General features: G+C 44.1%; 1 long non-coding RNA gene across 1 annotated transcript; it reads right to left on the reverse strand.

Annotated features, from left to right (window-relative positions):
• Nucleotides 1-19,046: 19,046 nt before the first annotated feature.
• On the reverse strand, nucleotides 19,047-20,595 carry LOC120646316. The gene is made up of 3 exons (XR_005664378.1): nucleotides 20,484-20,595; nucleotides 19,699-19,802; nucleotides 19,047-19,591 (listed from the first exon to the last, which is right to left on the reverse strand). It is a non-coding gene; the product is annotated as an uncharacterized LOC120646316 (long non-coding RNA).
• Between the last annotated feature and the right edge of the window lie 475 nt (nucleotides 20,596-21,070).

The raw sequence follows: 21,070 nt of genomic DNA on the forward strand, positions 1-21,070 counted from the left end.
GACCGTCAGACGCGACACCTTTCCCCTTTGGTGAGGAGCACGGGGGGAGCCAGTGGAGATCCTCCTCTTTGTCCACCTCCGAATTGGACGGGAGGCTGAAGTAGATCCCCTCCGGAGATTCCTCCACCAGGCGAGAGGGACCGGCTCCGGGGGAGGGGCAGAAGGGGGTAGCTCTAGGGTTGAGCTGTCAGTGTGGATTTGGCGTACATCTGGCACCAGAGTGACTACCATCCTGACGGGGCGAAGGGGGTGGATCCGACATCGCGAAGGACGCGAGTGGGCGACGGGGCGTAGATCTGGATGCTGGGGCGGAAAGGCAGTCAGTAGGGAGGGCGGAGGACCACCAGGGCTGTAGTAGTTGCCGGCAGTGGGGCTGGTGGCCGCCGGGACCGGGGTGGTCACCGGCGGGGGCAAGAGCTCGCTCGGCTAGAGAGCGAGTCTATAGAGAGAGTTCTAATGGAATACACTTTAAGGCCGGATATTTCAGTTCAATATGTTTTCCAAAATTGGTTTGATTTGCATCTGCGTCCTAGGCTCACTACGGCTGTACGCAGTGAGCTACACAGCTAGTTGTTTGCTCTTGCGCAGGTTCATCTCACCATGAATGCCCCTGACCAACGGCTTCTTGTCTCGACGAGTGCAAAGTTTAATGTCCGTGATGCGTACAAGCTTTTGACATACACTGGTATGCAAGACCAGAATAGCATTAATGTTTTGCGTACAAAGGTTCCCAACAAAGTAAAGATCTTCTCGTGGTTGCTTTTTAAAGACCGGCTAAGCACTCGTTCAAATCTGTTTCACAAAAGTATCCTGGATGATGACAAGTGCCAAAGGTGCGGCTCATGCATAGAAACTCGTCACCATCTGTTCTTTGGTTGTGCAAGCAGCGCTGAACTTTGGACAGCTCTTCGGCTGGTGGGGATTACCTCGTCTACGACTGACAGTCTGAAAGGAATCGGGCGCTCGTAGCCTAAGGGGGGGGTGAATTAGACAACTTAAAACCTTAACCCAAGGCTCCAACTAGTTTGCACAAAATATAAGCTAAAACATGCTATTTAAATGTGCAACTACGGTTCATCTAGTGTGAAATCCTCATCCCAAAAGTGGTTTGCAACCTGCCAATCCTAGATTGATGCTACTCTAAGAAAGTAAAGGCACACAAGTTGCAAGAAATAAATGCGGAAGCTTAAATAGGGATGAGAGAAAGCAAACTCTCGACACGAGGATTTATCCTGTGGTTCGGTTAGGCACTAAGCCACCCCTACTCCACGTTTTTGAAGCACTCAATCAAGAGTATCGCTTCTCGGCCACCAAGTCTCTTCCGGGACTCTTCTTGACTTGCCACCAAGACTTGCCATGTCACCGCGGTCATCTTGGCCCCGCTTTCCACTAAGGAGCTTCTCCACGAAGGATGGGGGTCTCCACGTCCTCCGCACAAAGTCGTCGACGCCGCTCCACACCAAGCCGGAGGGTCGTTGACGTGCCGGCGAGCCGCCAAGACTCCAAGGATGGCCGGCGCACCAAGATACATGTTGGTTCACTCAAGAACCAGCTCACAAGGCACAACACCTTGCTCTCACACTCTCTCAAGAGCTAATCCTAGTACTAACACTCACAAAGCTTGTGCTAAGCCTAAGAATTTGATCACTAAGCACTTGGGTGGCTTGGAGGTGTTCTTCAATGTGTATGGGGTCTCTTTGAACTCCAGCAACACCAAAATGGCCGTGGAAAGGCATATATATAGGCCACCAAGTCGAACTAGCCGTTTGTAGCCGTTGTCCATTTTCTGCGTAGAGCATCTATTAAACCGGTGCTTAGGGTATCAGTTTAACTGGTCACTCTAGACCTGCAGGTAGCCATTGAGCCCTGACATGCGCCTGTTGCTGACGTGGCTGCCATCAGTTAAACCGATGCCTGGGTGTCGGTTTAACCGGTGCTACGTGAACTCCGTCTCAGCTTTTGCATCGCTGATGTCATTGCACCGACGCCTTGCTCCGGTGCACCATCGGTTTAACCGGTGCTGAAGACTTGGCTCCTTGCTTCGCGACATGCTCTCTGGACAATGCCCCGATGAATGCACCGATGCCTTGTTTTGGCACTATCAGTTTAACTGGTGCTACTGAGTTTGTTTCCTTGAATTCCAAATGCTCAGTATATTACCCTGGTATTAAGCTTCCGGTTTAACCGGTGCATGGTCATCGGTTTAATCGATGCACCCCGTCGGTTTAACCGGTGCCCTGTTTCCTTCTTGCACTTGTCCAACTTGTCGCTGCGGTCATTTGGACGCCTCAAATATATTCTAACTCTGCTTTTTCACTATGTTTTGGCGTCTTGACGGTGAATTAGACACATCTCTACGGCGCATTAGACATCTCGTATATGGTTTGGACTTCATCCATGGGACCTAGAAATCCTACAAATATGATCTCACAAACTTGTTAGTCACATTGATTGCATTGTCATTCGATCACCAAAATCACAAGAAGATGGCCTAATGGGGCCATGTTCGTTACACAGTCTATGGTGTATGTCGATGCCGCCTGAAGCTCCACAACTTGTCTGGCCAGATGTTCTGCTCACCATCTTGTGGCGTATTTGGGATGCTAGGAATGGCTTCACATTCCATGATGAAGTTTTCAATCGTCGCCGTATAATCTCCACTGTTTGTGACGATTTAGATGTTTGGTCTCATCGTTATTCTAAATCCTTGGACAAGGAGGCGCTACACCGGTGGTGCTATTTCTTACGTCTTTGTAACTCTACCTAAACCTTTTCTTGGGCACCTTTCGTGCCTTTTTTGAATGAAATTTCCAGGTGGGGATTTCTCCCCCCCCCCCCCCCCCCCCCCCCCCCCCGCGTAGTTCTTTCAAAAAAAATGGAATACAACGTCAACATCTCATTGCCACGATCCATAGTGCTAGAGTTCGTTTCGAAACTACATGCCGTTGCTTTTGTAATGGCCAGCAAGAAATATGAACCCGAATCCCCACTGTGATTTGTCAGGGGTGTTACCATAGTTAATCCTGATAGGTCGAGTACGTTAACTTGCGTTAAGAAAGCTAGCTGTACGTCCCATTACTTTCTAGCTCGCGACCTCGCGTGCACGCTCAGAAAGCAGCTCGATCGATCGGGTCCAATCGGCGTGACGAATTTGCTAGCCAGTTTGGTCATTAGGCAAGAAGTACTTTAAATTAATCAGATGTGCGTGTAGTGGAATTTGTAAACATGCCTATCCAGCTAAAGATGTGAAAATTACAGCCATGATTGAAACAAGCACGCATGCACTACTGGACGTTAGCTATTTAACTGCTAGCAAGTGGGGCGGTAAAGCTGAAGATATATTTAATTTCGTCAGTCATTCAAAAATTATACTATGTACTTAGTTCGTTCTTGAGTGTGTTAGAAAGTGCGCGATCAAGCCTAGGTGATTTCGACAACTAATACTCATTTCAGCTTTTCAGAGGCTTAGCTGTCGAAATTTCGAACACCATTTATGAAAAGAGCGAAATCAAGATGTTTCCCAAAAAAATAACTCTGTAATCTTCTATTTCTTTTTTCTTGCATTTTCATGTTTCTTGATGCACTTTGTAAACTCTTTTGATTTTTTTTCTAATATATATAATCAGTCGCAGCGTGCCCTTTCTGTTCAAGTAAAAAAAATCTGGAAAGATGATTATGTTGAATACGTGGAATTGTTTTTTTTAACACTGGTATTTACTAAAAACATTTCTGTAAAATAAAGCTCACAATTTTTTGCAAGTGTTCAAAGCTTCATGTTTAGTGGTCAAAGTTTCAGGACTCATTTGGAACACAGGAATTTCACAGGAATCACGTAGGAATTTTACACGAATCAATTCAATTTACAGGAATTTCACAGGAAATAAGAATTTTTCCTCCATTCTAAAGGGGCCCTTACGCCCCCTTTGTAACAAAGGAATGGTCAAGGAATTTCGAAGGATTTGAATCCTATAGGAAAAATTCCTATGGAGCCCTTTGAAACAAAGGATTGGACCTTGAATTCCTATAAAATTCCTATGGAATGGCTTGTTCCATAGGAATTTTGAAGGATTCCTAGCATGAGGTCCAACCTCATGGAAAAATTTCTTTGATTCTATCTCTCTCCTCCAATTCCTGTGTTTTTCCTACGGTGCATCTGTGTTTTAAATTCCTGCAGGATTCCAACAACTACGCAACTTCAATCCTATGTTTTTTCCTATTTCTGTGTTTTGGAAATCCTATGTTCCAAAGAGGCCCTTAACTTAGTGAGCTTCCTTTATTTGCGGCTTTTTTCTTTTGTTTCTCCTTACAAGCAAATTCTCTTTGAATCTGGCTTCATGAGGTGGACGTACGTAAATTGAGCTCCATTATTTCATATTTGATTTTCCAGACCGCACTTGAGCATTTTGCACGTATGTCGAACGCACATCATTTTAGTCGCCAAATGGAAAATAAACCGGTACTGGTAGATCGATTACCTAGCGAAGTGTGAGGCCTAAACAGTGCACTCTTTTTTTTTGCATTTTAAACAGTGTACTCTATTCTATCGTCTAAGACAAGTAGACGTTTATTCATTAGCACGAGCAACACTCATGCTAACCAGATCGATCGAAATATCTGGTGTCACAAACCGTCACAACGCACAAATCACAGAGATCCATCGCTCATTGGCTGACTGCGCCTATAAATATCAATGCTCTACCCAGTCGGCTTGGCACCCAAGAACTGTGTCAAGGTAGCCACGAACGACGACCGGCCACTCAAACATTTCAAGCTCGACGCACTGAAGCCATGGTGAGGCGCCTCCGCTCGCCCTTCTTTCAGCTGCTCCTACTGGCTCTGCTTCTTCTAGGTGTGGAGTCGCAACAGCAGCCAAACCCTCAACCTCGACCAGGTCCAAACCTACGACCACATCAGCCAAGGCCAAACCCACGGCCACGGCCCATGCCACGACAGGATCCAAACCCGCAGCCATAGCCTATGCCACAACCAGACCCGAACCCACAGCCACAGCCAGTGCCACAACCAGATCCAAACCCACAACCAGGGCCGGACCCACAGCCAGAGCCTATACCACAACCGGACCCAAACCCACAGCCACAACCCTTGCCACAACCGGATCCAAACCCCCAACCACAGCCCGTGCCACAACCAGACCTGAACCCACAGCCAGGACCCGTGCCAATACCAAACCCAAACCCACAACCAGGGCCCATGCCAATACCAAATCCAAACCCACAGCCACAACCGGACCCAAACCCTCAACCACAACCTATGCCACAACCAAACCCAAACCCACAGCCAGGACCCGTGCCAATACCAAACCCAAACCCACAACCAGGGCCCGTGCCAATACCAAATCCAAACCCACAGGCGGGACTGCCCCTACCGCAACCAAATCCAAACCCACAGCCACAACCGGACCCAAACCCTCAACCGCAACCTATGCCACAACCAAACCCAAACCCACAGCCACTTCCCGTGCCACAACTAGACCCAAACCCGCAGCCAAGACCAATCCCATAGCCGCAGCCCTTACCGCAACCAGACCCAAATCCGCACTCGCAGCCCATGCTACAACCGGACCCAAACCCACAGCCACAGTGGAACCCAAACTCGTGAATTGCCACAGCTAGAGGCACAAACCTATATGCAGGAACCGAGTCCGAACCAAAATACATGGCCACCTTCCGGGTCACAACTAATTACAATACCTGAAGATGCAAGGTTCACATGTATATTGTAGTTCCCGTGGGTCTCTTGTTCATATAAATCAAGTAGTAAAATATCACATGTTAGTAAGTAATGATGGAGTATCTGATGTAGCATGCTTCTACCATGAGTGTATATGTACGTCTGTATTTATGCATTATCACCTTATTCACATACTGGCACTACTACAGAAATGCTCTATAGAGGCGGCTGGGAAGCCTCTACAGAAATTTTTAGTCACGTTTGATCTCCAGAGGCCTCTGGAAATGGAATTCTAGAGGCGGGAAACTTTCCCGCCAAAATTTTAGAAATTTTAAAAAATTCCAGGGAAAATTCAAATAATTCAGAAAATTATATAAATATTTTTTCTTTTGAAACAACTTGTAAACAGTATTGCCAAACATAAATTGCGTCTATATTTTTCATTTATATTTATATGATCGCAAAAGAAAAGTTACATTAGTACATATGCACATGTACACATGTTAAACTGTTCTGACATTTACACAAAAAAATATGAATAATGTCACATACAGTTGTCTGGCTTTTTCTAATAATGACCTAAGCCTGGACATTCCCGCTCCCGAAGAGGTCTACAGTCGGTTTGACGTCCTGTCGCCGACGTTTTAGTCGTGGAACTTGCCTCTCCTATGGATGACTTCGTCAAGAATGAACTTGGAGAGGTCGCCGACTTTGTCCGCCGACTTTGTCCTGTACATAGCCGTCATCAATTTCTTTTTCATGGCCGAGATAGAGTGTCTTGGGCCACTGTACAAGAACATAGTTTGGCTGCGGGAGCAACCAAGCCATGAGACGCAAAATGTAGCGTCATCCAATGCGTAGGGCAACTGTGACACTCCGTGTCACTAATCACTATTGTTAAAGCTAAATGTGTGCATTAGTGCATAATTCAATACCATAATCCTAAAAATTTTGAATTTGGGTCAAATTCAAGTCAAGCCCTGCATGTAACATTCAAAAGTTGTCTTTGAAGCCAACCCTAGCAACCAGAAAGTTTGTCTATTTTTTGGAAAAACAAGATAATTCAAGGTTATGTTTGAATGCAAGTCTTGAGAATAAAATAACTTGGAAAATTTGAACTGAATTTCAAATTTTGCCAAACTAAAAGTTGTAGGTTTAAAAATTCTTTACAACATTTCTTCTTGGACAAATCTCAAATTCTTGCCCTAGAACTTAGTCACACTGGTTTTCCAAAATTTTAAATTTTGGTGAATTTCATTCAAAATAAGGCTTTGTGAAGAAACTCCCAAATTTCCAATATAAGTTTACCTCAAGAAAACTTACAGGGAAACTTTTGGTAAAATAAGAATTTTGGGCAAAGTTCCAAAATCTTATCATAAGTTTAAGTATCTCAAATAAATCCATAAATTTCAAATTTTAACCATTTTTGAAATGTCATATTTTAAATTGTATAAATTTTCAAGTAACACATGTTTTTAAACGTGTTCTCCTCTGAAAGACATTTCCAATGCATATTTTTCCAAAATTTTTGAACAACGTATAAGCATTCAAATTTTGGTTTGAAATCTCCACTTTGTAAATTCAGAAAAAATATAAAACCGATGCCCCGAGCCCATCTGTCAGCCATAGCCATCCTCGTCGCCTCTCCCCTCCTCGCGCCTCACTCCACCTCGCGTGTTGACGCACAACACACCACGCGCTCCCTCATCCTGCACATCCAACCACTCCCAACTGCCCCCTCCTCCTGCCGTCGCGGGCCACGCTGCGCCCGCCCGCTGTTGCCCCCTGACCTACTCTCCCTCAGGCAGCCCTCCTTTCCTCCACCCCGCATTCTCATCGCGCCACCCCGCTTCCTCTTCGTGCGCCACGCCCACGCACCAACCTCCTTGTCGCGCCGCGCTAATCGCGGACGCCGACCACCGCGCCGCAAGCCGCGCTGCCGTGTTGTGCTCCGACCGCGCCACGTCATGCTCCCGTCCACGTCGCGCGCCGCCTCATGAATTCCTCGCCGTATGTGCACGTCCCTCCCCACACCGCACACTGCCGCGCCCCACGCACACACACCGCGCCGAGATCTGCCTCCCAGCGCGCGTTCCACTCCATGCCGTGTGTGTTCCGACCGCGTTGCGCACGCGTGTTCCGCTGTGCTCCTCTGTATCGTCGAAGTCGCCATCCGTGCCGCCGCGCCACCGGAGCTCCACTGCGTCACGTCTGACCCTCGATGACTCCACTGCTTCTGGTGCTCCCCACCTCAGCCTCGCCACTGTGACGTCGCACTGCTCCGCACCATCACTGCCATCTACCGCTTACGCCGGTGCCACTGCTCGCCTTCACTCCTCGCTGGTGAGCCACCCCGTACCCCCTCGGCTCCCCCTCCTCCTCCGGTTTGCTTTCCTCCGGCCGCTCCTCCCGCCGGCGGCGCCATTGCGCGCCAACCGCCGGCAATGATGCACACCGTCGTGCCCCAACCCGTCTCTGCCTTGCCCCAGCTTGCCCCATCCCGGGCCGGACCACATCCTGGCCCGCGCATTCCCGGCCTACCGCGGCCCACATGCGCGCCGCCTGCTGGCCCCGTGCGCCTCGGCCCACTGGGCCACAAACCCCCAGCCGGCCCATTACCCCATCGGCCCATATTTCTGTTTTTAGATTTTTGAATTTAGTAAAATGCAGAAAATGCTAAGAGTTTTGTAAAATATGTTGAAAATTGTAAACAAATCATAAAATGACAAATCACATTTTGTAGTAATCCTCATAAGTAGATCTACATATTTGTTGAAGAAACTTTTCATGAAACCTCAATGTTTTTCCTTAATAATTCTAAATGTGCTTATAACTGTTTAAATTCAAATAAATTCTTGTTTAGTCTTTAATTCTTGAAATTTTTGTGGTAGCTTTTGTATGTCTCTTGGGGCTCCGGTAAATTTTCCAGAACCTGCACTTGAGAAAAAGTGCTCCCCTCAATGCCATCCACAGGTGACGGCCCACGGGGCAGCAGTGAAGAGGAGAGGAAGATAAGGCTAGGGGCAAACTTGTCAGTTTGGGTCATAAAAAATAAGAAAAGGAAAGGAAAATATGGAAAATGGAGAGAAACCCCTGTATTGAAGAAATTCGTGTATTCGATGTCAATTTTTGAAAGTCGGTCGAATTGGATATTAAAAACAGTGAGGCACTCGAATTGAGTGTCAAATATCGAAATACACACACACACACACACACACACACACACACTATCACCTGTTATGTATAATGCTTGTGCACTAGGTTGTATAGGAGATGATTGGAACCAATTGCATGAGCCCCCCTACTTTACCGAACCTATCCCGAACTAGTATGTGTAGGATGAGTTACTTATGCAAATGCTACGGTAGAAGTCGATAGTTGGATGTCGGCCAACTATCGCGAGAATAGGGTTTGAGGCGTGGTTGCTGAGTGAACTCGCGACACTTCATCTTCCGACATTTCTTAGGCCTGATAGGAATATTGTGATCCGAGAAATGTGAATCGTTTGAAACATATGTGACAAATGCTTGATTGGGTGAGTGCATGGATGGCATGGAACATGGTTCGCATGCTAGCCTTGTCTGGTCAATTAAGGACCGGAAGCGACATTATTGCTCACACCAAGATAAAACTGTACCATCCACATACTGTTTTATGGGAACAACAAACCTATGTAACTCCGTGGAGGGCTAAGAGGTGAAGAACTGCTTGCGCTTCGCTCTGTTGGTGGGATGTCGGTGGAGTAGTATGGTCGTGAAGCTCGTGAGTGTTCAGGACGCTCCTGACATCAGAGTGGGGCCAGTGCTCTGGGCCAAGCGATGCAGTGACACTTCTTAGTCCGCGGTTACGAACGGTGGCCATGGGGCATGGAGATGCCACGTGTCATGTGGATGGGTTGATCTAGCTAGATTGAAATCGATTCGAATCGCTGTACTCTCGATATAGAGAACCTTGGTCCATGTACATTACTTCGTAGATAACATGAAATGGATGATGGGATCATAATAATGATGATGATGACTTAAATACTATTGCTTGTATGAACTTGCTTGGATAAGTAGTTCAGGTGCATAACTGTAGACTCAGGTTAATGACTAACTTGCTGCTAAAACCTTGATGTAAGGGCTCACTTTTAGTAAGCAGTAGGCTCTAGGTCAGCTTCCACCAAAAAAAAATATATCCAGCATATCCTTGAGAGTCGGACCATGCTATAATAGGTCATAGTCGGGTAAGTCACTACTACAGAATAGGGATGTTGTCCTGGTTGGAAACGGGTTTTTGTCCCGGTTTCCCAACCGGGATTGCCAGCCCGGGACAAAAGGGGGACCCTTTAGTCCCAGGTCAGTGAACCGAGACAAAAAGGAGCCTTTGGTCCCGGTTGGTAATACCAACCGGGACCAATGGCCTTGCCGATGTGGCACGCAGCCACGTTTCGTCCCGGTTGGTGTTACCAACAGGGACTAAAGGCCCCTTTTTTTCCCTTTATTTTGTTTCTTTTGGGTTATTTTATTTTTATTTTAATTGTACTTTTGCATTGGAATTGAACTGGAGTATGAACTCCACTAATATACTTATATATATAGATATTCATTTATGTTATATTTGTCCTTTATATGTATCATATATATAGGAATTCACTTATACATATGTATATGTGAATTCCTATATATATGGTACATATTAATTAAGGACAAATATTACATAAATAAATTTCTATATATATATATATGTATTACTAAAGTTGATATATATATTTAAATACACCTAAATAGATATGCATATATATATACATATACTTAATTACGTAAAAGTAAAACAATTTAGATATATATACATACACATACTTAATTACATTCAAAGTGCAACAAAAATTTTACTTAATATTGTCATATTTACTTCTATTATCTATGTTTGATACACCATCATAGTAGAATTCTCCCGCTTTGTCGACAATCTCATTAACGATAAATCCGCACATGGCTTCTTGAATCGCTAGAATCCTTTCCTCTGCTATGAGTGTCTCTTTCATTTCATCGAGCTATGGAAAAGCGAGAATATTAATTACAACAATTTACAAAATTAGTTAAATTTTGAATAAATATTTGTACTTACTTCCTGCTGCCATCTGGTATACGACTTCTGAGCGCCTACTAGCCCATGGAGGTTCTCTATAACATAATATGCGCATAAATTGCTTCCCTGCGCCTACCTCCGACACTTTAAGAGAAAATTTTGAAGTCATCAGATATTCATTTATATCTGTACAAAACAAAATAGGATGTGCAAAGCAGAATCTAGTCCGTACCAGAAAGTTTGTCTTCAATCTTAGTTCGGGGCTGAAATTACTTCTGCGGTTCTGATTAAATTTGTTCCAAACCCTGTGCATGATCAAAAATGAATAAATATATTCATCAAATCATTTCAAAGTAATTGTGATTGAGTGGTAAGTCTAGAATGAATTACTTTTTCAACATGTCGGTCATGTCTTGGTACCGTTCGTTATCCATTCTCAAAGAGTCCATAACTATCGCTAAGCTCATGTCAGTGATTATGACAATTAGTACCCAGTGATCATTGTAAGATTGTATGAATCGGTTTTTGTTAGGGTTAAAAAATTCAATTATACAAAATTGAAAGAGTTAAACGACTAAAAATACTTACGCAAAGTTGTATGGAAATAGTATGTTAGTCTTCTTTTGCTGAACGGTTATGAACTTGTATAAGTTGGCAAATGTTTCCTCAGGATTGTCACGTAGAGTTTTGCAGTTCACTACTGATGGGTCGATGAAGCCGATGTGAGAGTACCCTTTCCTTCTCCAAGTTGAAATCTCCATTCTACGGGGTACAATATGAAAAAAGGAATCAATAAAATGAAGTCTTGTAATAATATTCCTTACTTATATAAGGTAACAAATAAAATTTAAAGAACTCTACTTACAGAAGCCACAAACTGGCGATGGAGAGGTCGAGGGCATCCTGATGGTATAGTTGGTACACTTCTTCCAATTCAATCCATATGATGATGTCTCCACGAAAGAAATCGTCAAATGAAAACTTGCACCCCAACATGAACTGACAATCGGCCATCAATTTCATGTAGATATCATGCAGCCTTCGCATTTACATTGGAAGGACATCCACGATTTCTGGGGGGACAAGGCTGATGCCCAGCTTAAATGGCCAAGTTCGAACCATTGGAGCAATCTGAAAGTCTTGTGACTGCTGAACTTGATCTATTGACCCTGTGATATCATCAGTAGTAAGCTTGCATGACTTCAAAAAATTGAGTAGCCCTTGTTGTTCCGGTGGTCCGACAAAAAGCGGGTCTATTGTCTGCTTCTTCTGGGCACCTAGCTGTGGAACATCGCAACCTGACGACCCTGATTTTTTCGTCTCATAAGACTTTTTAATCTGTCGGTCGTAGTCCGAAAGCGGCGCATCTGGAATGAACTTTCTCTTGTTTGCTTCGGTCATTCCAATAAAAAATTTCAAGTCCCCAGGATTGATTTCTTTTTCCTTCTTCTCTGGCGTCTTCTTTCTGAAGTGTTCTTTCATAGCGGCCTGAACATGTTCCGTCAGTTCTTCAGGGGTGCAGTCCGCGGCTAACTTCTCTGGAGCCTCCTTAGATTTCTTCGGCCGCTTCAGCTATTTCTTTGGAGGCACCTTAGACGAATGGCTCATCGACCTCGATCCCTGCTTCTGCTTCTTTTGAGGTGGCGGAGGAGGTGAAACAGGAGATGCCGGTGAAGCCGGAGTACTCGCTGGCTGCCCAGGAGATAATGGTGAATCTGGTGCAGGCCGCGGAGATGGTGGCGAAGGAGGTGATGAACCACGAGGGGTCGCGGAGATGCCGGCCTTGATGCCTGATCAGTAGCCTTCAAGATGATGCGTTGCTTATCCTATAGGATGTAGCCATGAATGGCCTCGACTAGCGTCCTCTCCCCGTCACCACCAGAAATATCGAGCTCGAGCATCTTCCAATCATTGGACACCTCCTCGATGGAAACCCTAGCGTATCTAGCCGAAATCTCCTGCCCATGGTACAAGTCACCTGGATTGGTTGGCATCACGGTACCGTGCGCAACCATGAACGTTAAGTTCTTAAAGGCAGTTTGCAGCTCACAGGGTGTCCGCTGGGTGATCTCATCCACTGCATACCGCTGCTGAGCTACCGTTTCAACTACAGGTACTACTGTATTGGTAGGATGGTCTGTGGAACTTTTACGCTGCGATAGATCCGCTGCGACATTGGGCTCTGGAGCCGCCGCTTCTAGTTGTTGCTGCTGGCTCATTGCTAACGCCACTTGCCGTTTGACCTCATCGGCCATTCTTGCATCGTGTGAGAGGAGCTGCTCCTCTAGCCTTCGCAGGTGCTCTCGCTCCTCGTTCTTTCTTCTTTGGCGGCTTCTATATGAGTCAATGTAAATGTTGAAACCAAACTTCCACGGAACCACTCCTTTGCCCCTTGTGCGGCCCGAAGGTTCTGAATTCTGAAGGGCATAACTGAGCTCATCCTTTTCTCTATCGGGCTGGAATGTTCCTTGGGCAGCTGCTTGTATGGCATCCTGCAGTCTCTGGGCTGCTTGACGAATTGTTGGGCCATAGATGCACTCCCCAGTCTCTGGGTCCAAGGTTCCGCCATGAGCACAGTACCAGTTTCTTGAACGTTCAGGCCAGTTGATGGTCGCAGGCTGGATACCTTTCTCAATCAAATACTGCTCCATCTTTTCCCATTTTACTTTTGCAAGCTTGTAGCCACCTTGCCCTAGAGTGTGATGATATATTTTCTTTGAGGCATTTTCCTTGGCCTTTTCCACTTTGTGAATCCCAAGCTTCGAACACTTATATGCCACAAAGGCATCCCAGTAGTCCTTCTACTTTGCAAGATTTCCAGTAAACTCTGGTGTTTTTCCTTTGTTGATATAGTTCTTCGTCAATTTCTTCTTAAATATCTAGAACTGCTCGGCCATCTTGCTTAGGGTCTTGTGCTTAGCTGATTCTTCTGATTCAGCTGGAACTGTGAAGTTCTTCTTAAGCTCATTCCAATGCCATTCCTTTTCTCTTTCGGGCACCGCATTCCTTTGCTCGCTTGGATTGTAGGCTTTCCATAACCTAATGCTAATCGGGATGTGGTCCCTTACAAGACATCTACATTGCATGATATATTTCTTCGCGGCTGCTTCCGGAGCAATCGGTTCGCCATCTGGAGCCACTTCTGTTATAATGTATCGCCCTACCAATTTCTTGGTCGGGCCTTGCTTCGTTCTTTTCGGCTGTTGTGATGATCCAGATGGCTTCAAAAATAAATATATATTCATGGTTATTAATTACTAATTGTAATCACGACTTAGAAAAGAACAATCGATGTTAAGATATATACATTTGCTTCTTAGTCATCCGCGGCATCTCTGGGTTGATCAATTTCGTTGCCACCGGACATATTGAGGTATATATCGATACTGGCGGCATCACCGGTGTTGTCGCCATGAACACCCGCGTTGGAACCGGATGCAATCATATCCATTAGGAATTCTTCATCATTCATCGCATCACGTCGCGGGTCCATCTTAACTAAGTATTGAATATACAAATTGTTGTAGTCATTAATTTTCTTTGATTTTTACAAGTCCATAAAGAATTTTCTAAGTAAATATAGAATTTTCTAGAAATTTTTCTAGTCATCTAAGTAAATATAGAAATTTCTAGATATAACGTATCTTTGGTCCGGGTGGTGGATCCAACCGGGACCAAATAGTGGCTGAACCATTGGTCCCGGTTGGAGCCACCACCCGGGACCAATGTGTGGCCTTCGGTCCCGGTTGGTGGCTCTAATCGGGACCAAATGCCCCTGTGTTTCCCGCCTGTCTAGCTAGCCGTTGGACCCGGGACTAAAGCACTCTTTGGTCCCGGGCCCAAAGGCAGCCGGGACAAATGGCCTGGACTAAAGGCCTGTTCTGTAGTAGTGAGTCTGGCTGAGTATTCCTGTACTTAGGCTTGTTTGATTTAACTCTTTTAGGCTATGTAGTCGAAGAAGGTTCTACTCGCTACTACGACAACGAAGGCGTTTGGATGTTGGAGCCGTACAACCCTCCGTCGGTGTGCAGTGCTGCTGGTATGCTTGTTACATGTCTCGGTGGGCTCGAGACTGTAAAAGTTGTCTGTAATGTTTACTTTCCGCCGCATTGTTTAATATTCTGTGTAATCTAAGTACTCTTCCTCTGTTCAGTTCAGAATTCGGTCTGTATCCTTGTACCTTCTGTTTCTCGTAAAGTTTGGTTGTAATATAATGGTTCGACAAGTGATGTGCAACAGGTCGCCTTTGGCGATAACACTGTATTTCCGATCCTGGTTTGGGGCGTTCTGCCACAGCAACCTTTTTCAACGCTGTACAAGCTCTTCCTGGATGCTCTTTGTACCCTCTCCAAATTTTCTTCCCCTCTCGCACTCCTGATGAGTAACACCTCCGGTCCAATGTTCCGAAGCAATTCCTCCAGATAATCACCATCATCATCTTCCCCAACACACCCACCATCAATGTCATCCGCACCACCTGATGATCCTTGTCTGTGGCCTCCAATTGCGCAATCAAGTTCATGTATACATGCGTCCATGTATCTGCTGTCCGCCTCGTCATTCATCGCATCAGCAGCGAACGCTTCACCATGATGGATCTATACGGTGTAGTCCTTCACAAATCCCCGCATGATCAAGTGCGATCTGATTGTAGTCAGTCACCTCAGAGGAGATTGTTCTTGGAGTCGCTGCATGGACAAAGTATTTTGGTTTCGTTCTTGCTCGCTGCATTTTTCTCTGTGGCCTCTATGAACACATTGACACCATCACAATACCCTTGCTTCCACCTAAGTGAACCGTACATCCACGAACTCCTGTCCATCTGTAAGACATAAAAGGAGAATTTAATAATTAATTCAAATAATAATGACCATGTGCTATGGACAATTTAATTACTAATTCAAATAATTATCATCGTGTGCTATGGGGAATTTAATAATTAATAGAAATAATTGTCATCATGTGCTATGGAGAATTTAAGATTTTATTCAAATAATTATCATCATGTGCTACAGACAATTGAAGAATAAATTCAAACAATTATCATCATGTGCCACGGATAATTTAACAATAAATTCAAATAATTATCATAAAGCCCTATGGAGAACTTTGGATTTAATTGAAATAGCTATCGCTAGGTGCTATGAAAAATTAATTAATAATTAAGTCATATTTCTATCATCATGTCTTATGGAGCATTTAAAAATTAATTCAAATAATTACCATCATGTCCTATGGAGAATTAATTAACAATTATTTCAAATAATTACCATCATGTGTAATTTAAATTAATCAATTAAACTAACTAATTCTCAGATCTAGATCTAGTAGATCTATATTTAGATCTATGTCCAATCTCCAAATTAAACTAACTAATCTACCAAGAAATTGAAGACATGGGTGCTAATAAACAAGTATGCAATCATGTTCCCCTACTAAATTGAAGCACGTTTGAAGTCAATTTGATCCAATTTCTCATCAAATGCCATGGAAGAGAGAGAAAACAAAAAATCTTAATAGGACACTAATCCCTCACTAAAACATGAAAAAAATGATTGAAAGCACATGCTCTTACCTTCCAACACCTCCTCCTCCAAGGAAATGAAAATCAAAACATATTACTGAAACTGAAAACCATGATTGGGTCAATTTAAGGATCCTTTCTGTAACAAAAAAAAAACTGAAGCCTTGTAGCCATTCAAACATATTACTGAAACTGATAACCATGATGTTCATGGCTTTATTAACCACAGATTTGGATATCTCCTAGTGCGATAAGAAGCATGGTAAACTTGAATCAACTGTTTAGTGCGTAAACTGAAATGCAAGACATTTGAAGTTCGAGCTGTAACAGTTGTGCATATAATTATTTGAAATCCGTATGACAGTAACTTATACAAATAGTTAAGACGTTTTTAAGCAAGCCAGAGAACTTTTTCTGATTGAATCGATCAGACATCATTTTCTTATTCTGTGATTGTCAGCATGATCAGCATGCTAGATTCTAGGAAAAATATCATGGAACACAAATCTGGCTTGCCTGGAACCAACATTATTTTGATAACAGAAAGATCCTAGTAGAACACAGATTAGTAATCTCTATGTTGCAGATGAACCCCAAGAAGGTATTGAACCACTGCATGTTTGCATCTGCGCCCATAGGCCATAGCACTGAAATTGGAAAAGATGATAGGGCCCAGTATGAATTAGGTACTGGAATGCTACGGTAGGTAAAGCCATCGTTTGTACCTCTGTTCAACTTCGTAGAGCTGACCTGTGTTAAGTATGTAGGACATACTGGAAACCCAACCAGGTTGCAAGTCAAGAAAACCAGTACTAGGACTAGGAATCACTACCCAAACTCAACAACCTGTGTAAGAAGCATAACAGTAGTTGGAGCTAGCCAAGAAAACCAGTAGGGTCGACCTCGTGGAGGTCATGAAGGGAGAGAGGCCTTGTGTCCTGCGCCGTGAGGACGCGCTCACATCGGGCACGCGGGCCCATGACATCGTCGCATGAACACAAGAGGCCGTCTTCCTCGGGTTCGAGGTCGTCAGCCTTCAGCGCCGCATCCACAGTCGTTGGTAGGCCGTGTTTATTCTATCTTCGCTTCGTGCTCTTCTTATTTCTCTTATGTGCGTGCTAATGATTTTGGGCTTCTCCGTCTCCTAAACAGGTGCCAAGGAGGGAGGTATCTGCTCCTCAAGTTGGGGGCGTGGTTGCTGCTGCAGCGGGTGCGGGACAAGGGCGAGCTGCCGCAGTGGAAGCAGGAGAAGGACCCACCTACGGTGCGACGAAACAGGGGTGGAGCACCTCATGCTGCTGTCGGGGCGCTCTGCACTGCCCGTCCTGCAGCTCCCAAGGTACGCACCACACCACGCATGATTCCCCATGTTCGTCTCGAAGTGGGAGATCGCCGCCCGTGCTCTCATTCCTTGAGCAGTTGAGCGACAACCACACGGACGCCAACTGAGCACTCAAGATCGTGCGACTAATCTGTTGTTAAGGCTTTGCCAGATATTTGGTTCCTGTTGTGCTAGTTACAGTAACACCCTTCAAGATCTTGAGAGTTTTCTTTTCCCCATTAGTACTGTCTAATGAATGTTTGTTGTCATCCAACTCCAGAATCAAATCTAAACATTCTTGCTAGCAGGTAGTCTTCGTTTAGTTACTAGCCTTCTGAAGAATTTTTTTTTGTTTCTTGTCAAACACGTTCTATTCATTATAGTATTGTGGTGTTTCCCATTCTGGAACGAACATTGTAGAACACGGTGTTGTTGTGTGGATGGAGTTAATGCTTGAACAAATTCGGACGGGATTTTTTTTTAACAATCTTTATCTTGCTTTGGATTCTCGAAGAATAAAACACTGTATTCTTTTATGCAAGGGGACTAGAAAACAGACACACTAACAAATGGAGAAAAACAGCATAGAGACACAAGTTCTGCAGTTCCACCTTAGAATATAAGCAAAAGAACAACTGCAGTTCCACAGTAGTACCCGAGACTTAGTTTCATCATTGAACACCTAAGCCACGTGAGGACTAAGGCTATCCATACTCGTTCTTCCCTATTTACCTCCTCCAAAAGAATATTTCTAGCCTAGTCATCGAGATTCTCTCCTCTATACCATACATTACAAGAAATCATTTAATCTATGACAAAACAAATTTGTCATAGATTGCTGAAAAAATGTCACAAAACATCGTCTATGACGATTTCGTGACGATTTCGGATAACGTCATGTATTGAGCGTCACAGATTAAATCGAAAGATGTTTTTTCTGTAATCGTCACAGAATGGCACGATCTATGACATTTTTAAACTGTCACAAAATGGCCCGAAGTCCACTCAGCCCAACCCAAACCCAATATCTATGACGAAAATAAACGTTACAGATATCGTCACGGATAATACCACGTGTTCAAAAATCAATGACATGGACGTTGACGTGGCATCCTACGTGGCGGCTGACGTGGCATCCTATGTGGCGGCTGACGTGGTCGATGACATGGTGTCTGATGTGGCATCCTACATGGCGGCTGACGTGGCATCCTACTTGGCGGCTGACATGGCATCCTACGTGGCCAATGATGTGGCAGCCAACATGGCTGATGACGTGACATTTTCTAAAAAACCTGGCCCACTTGTTATTGGGTTCATTTTGATACTAGGCCACTAAGATGGGCCGTTCTCAGCCCATTACAATTCCAATCAGATTGAAACAGTCAAGCCCATGAAAAATTTAGCCCATTTATCAAATAATCAATTCAGCCCACGAGATAAAAAATTTATCATCCAAATTATCATCACCAGAACAATAGTTCAAATCAGGATCATAATGCTATAGAGCACAGTACAAAAATTGTGCTGACAACAAAAATTCCCAATGGTTAGACTAGCAGTGCACAACACAGCAAAAGATGGGCAGCAACTACACAAGTTTGGTTCTAACAAAAAGTAGCATAGCAAGTCAGTAAGCTTTGTCAATTTGTACCCAGCAAAAGCTCAAGTTTGGCCTCCAAGTTTGCATACTTCTTGTTCATCTCTTCTTTGTCCCTTATCCTTGCCTGTTCAACTTCCTCCAGCTGCTTTGATTGGTTGCTGATAATTGATCGAAGACCAGCATTTGCCATCTTCTCTGCTTCTAGTTGTGCAGCAGCATCACGTCCACAGATCCTTGGTCGTTGTTCAGCCTGTAGCCCCACTTTCTGAAGGAACTGATTGTTCTTGCTATTGCGCTCAAGCACATCAGCTACAACCTCAGCCTTTGACTTGGGTTCTTCACCTTCTGGTGGTTCTGCTGCCAGCTGGTTTTCCATTTCAGTCTAGCAAGGAAGCAAGCAGAAAATATGGTTCAAGATCATGGGTGACTAACAATATCCTCAAAGGTTGAAATAATCAATTCAGAATGTAACCATCAGAGGTGACTTACAATAGCCAATTGTACAGCAGATGTGAATCCTTTTTTTTCTTACTGTAGTGGCAGACTTTGAACAAATCAAATGCATTAGGCACATTATCCTCAAACTCATATCCCTGGGAAAAAAATTTATATGGAGCCAGATCACTTAATTTGTCATAGCGCTTATTGTAGCAACAAATGACAGAACAACATGCTCACTTATCAAAACAGGCATGTAAACAACATGTTCACTTTGTATTCAGAGCATAGGCAACTAGTTAATCAGGAATGGAAGTAAAGTTAAAATTATACAGCATGGGTTCACTACAGTCATGCACTTGAGACATTTGAACAGCTAAATATTTGGTAAAACAGGACAGAACATGTTCAATTCAACAAAATAGAAATGCAGATACTACCAGGCAATAGAAATTCTAGTTATGTACCACATTGTATGACAAGTGAATTATGTAAAGTTGCATAGAAGACAAAACCAGCCTACTCACTGGTCAGAACAAACATCTAAACATGTTCACTAGGGAATAGGAAACTGATCAATCATGCATGGAAGTAAGTCAAAAATATGAAAAATGGTAGCACTACAGTCATGCATGTGAGGCATATCTACAGTAGCTAAAAATTTGCTAAACATGACAGAACTTGTTCAATTCAACAAAATAGATATGCAGTCACTACCAGCAAATAGAAATACTAGTATGTACCACATTGTATGTGAACTGAATCATGCAAAGTTGTACCTTATGTAGAAGACAAAAGAAAAGAGGCTAACACATGAACTGCACATTGACACTTACCAAGTTTTCTACAAAAATCAGGTAGCTACGAGAGCCAGTTGTTTGATGGAACTTGACGTTGCCTCGATTGTCTTTATTCTTTTGACATGCCTCCTACATTATATAAACAATACATGTTAGACAAGTGCCAAAGTATCATGTACAAGGTGGAGGTTGGTATTTGTAGGAATATGGGGTAGCAAAAACAAAAAAATTTCTACCGCATAAACCAGGATTACTGCAGTTATAGATCATGGGATTACCACTAGACGCGCGGATGCGGAACTTCTGTCGCGCATCGATGTAGTCGAACAGATGGAAGCCGGCAGTGCAGTTGCGAGAACCTCCTCACGTGCGGCTCATCCTTGTGCAACAGATGCGGCACCTCCAAGGTATCCACACGTACGGGAAGAAGCGTCGCGATCCGGATTGCTAGATCCGCGAAGGCAACCTAGGGCTTGGGCGCGAAGGAGCGTTTGATGGCTCCTAAGTAAGTCGGTTCACATCTTGAGTACATACGACGATCTCAGGTCTTAGGACACAGCGTACATATTGTGTAATGAGAAGTCATCATCTCGTGTTGGGTCAGTTCAGACTCATGTCCCACA

Source organism: Panicum virgatum, chromosome 8K (assembly GCF_016808335.1).
Source record: "Panicum virgatum strain AP13 chromosome 8K, P.virgatum_v5, whole genome shotgun sequence".
NCBI lineage: Eukaryota > Viridiplantae > Streptophyta > Magnoliopsida > Poales > Poaceae > Panicum > Panicum virgatum.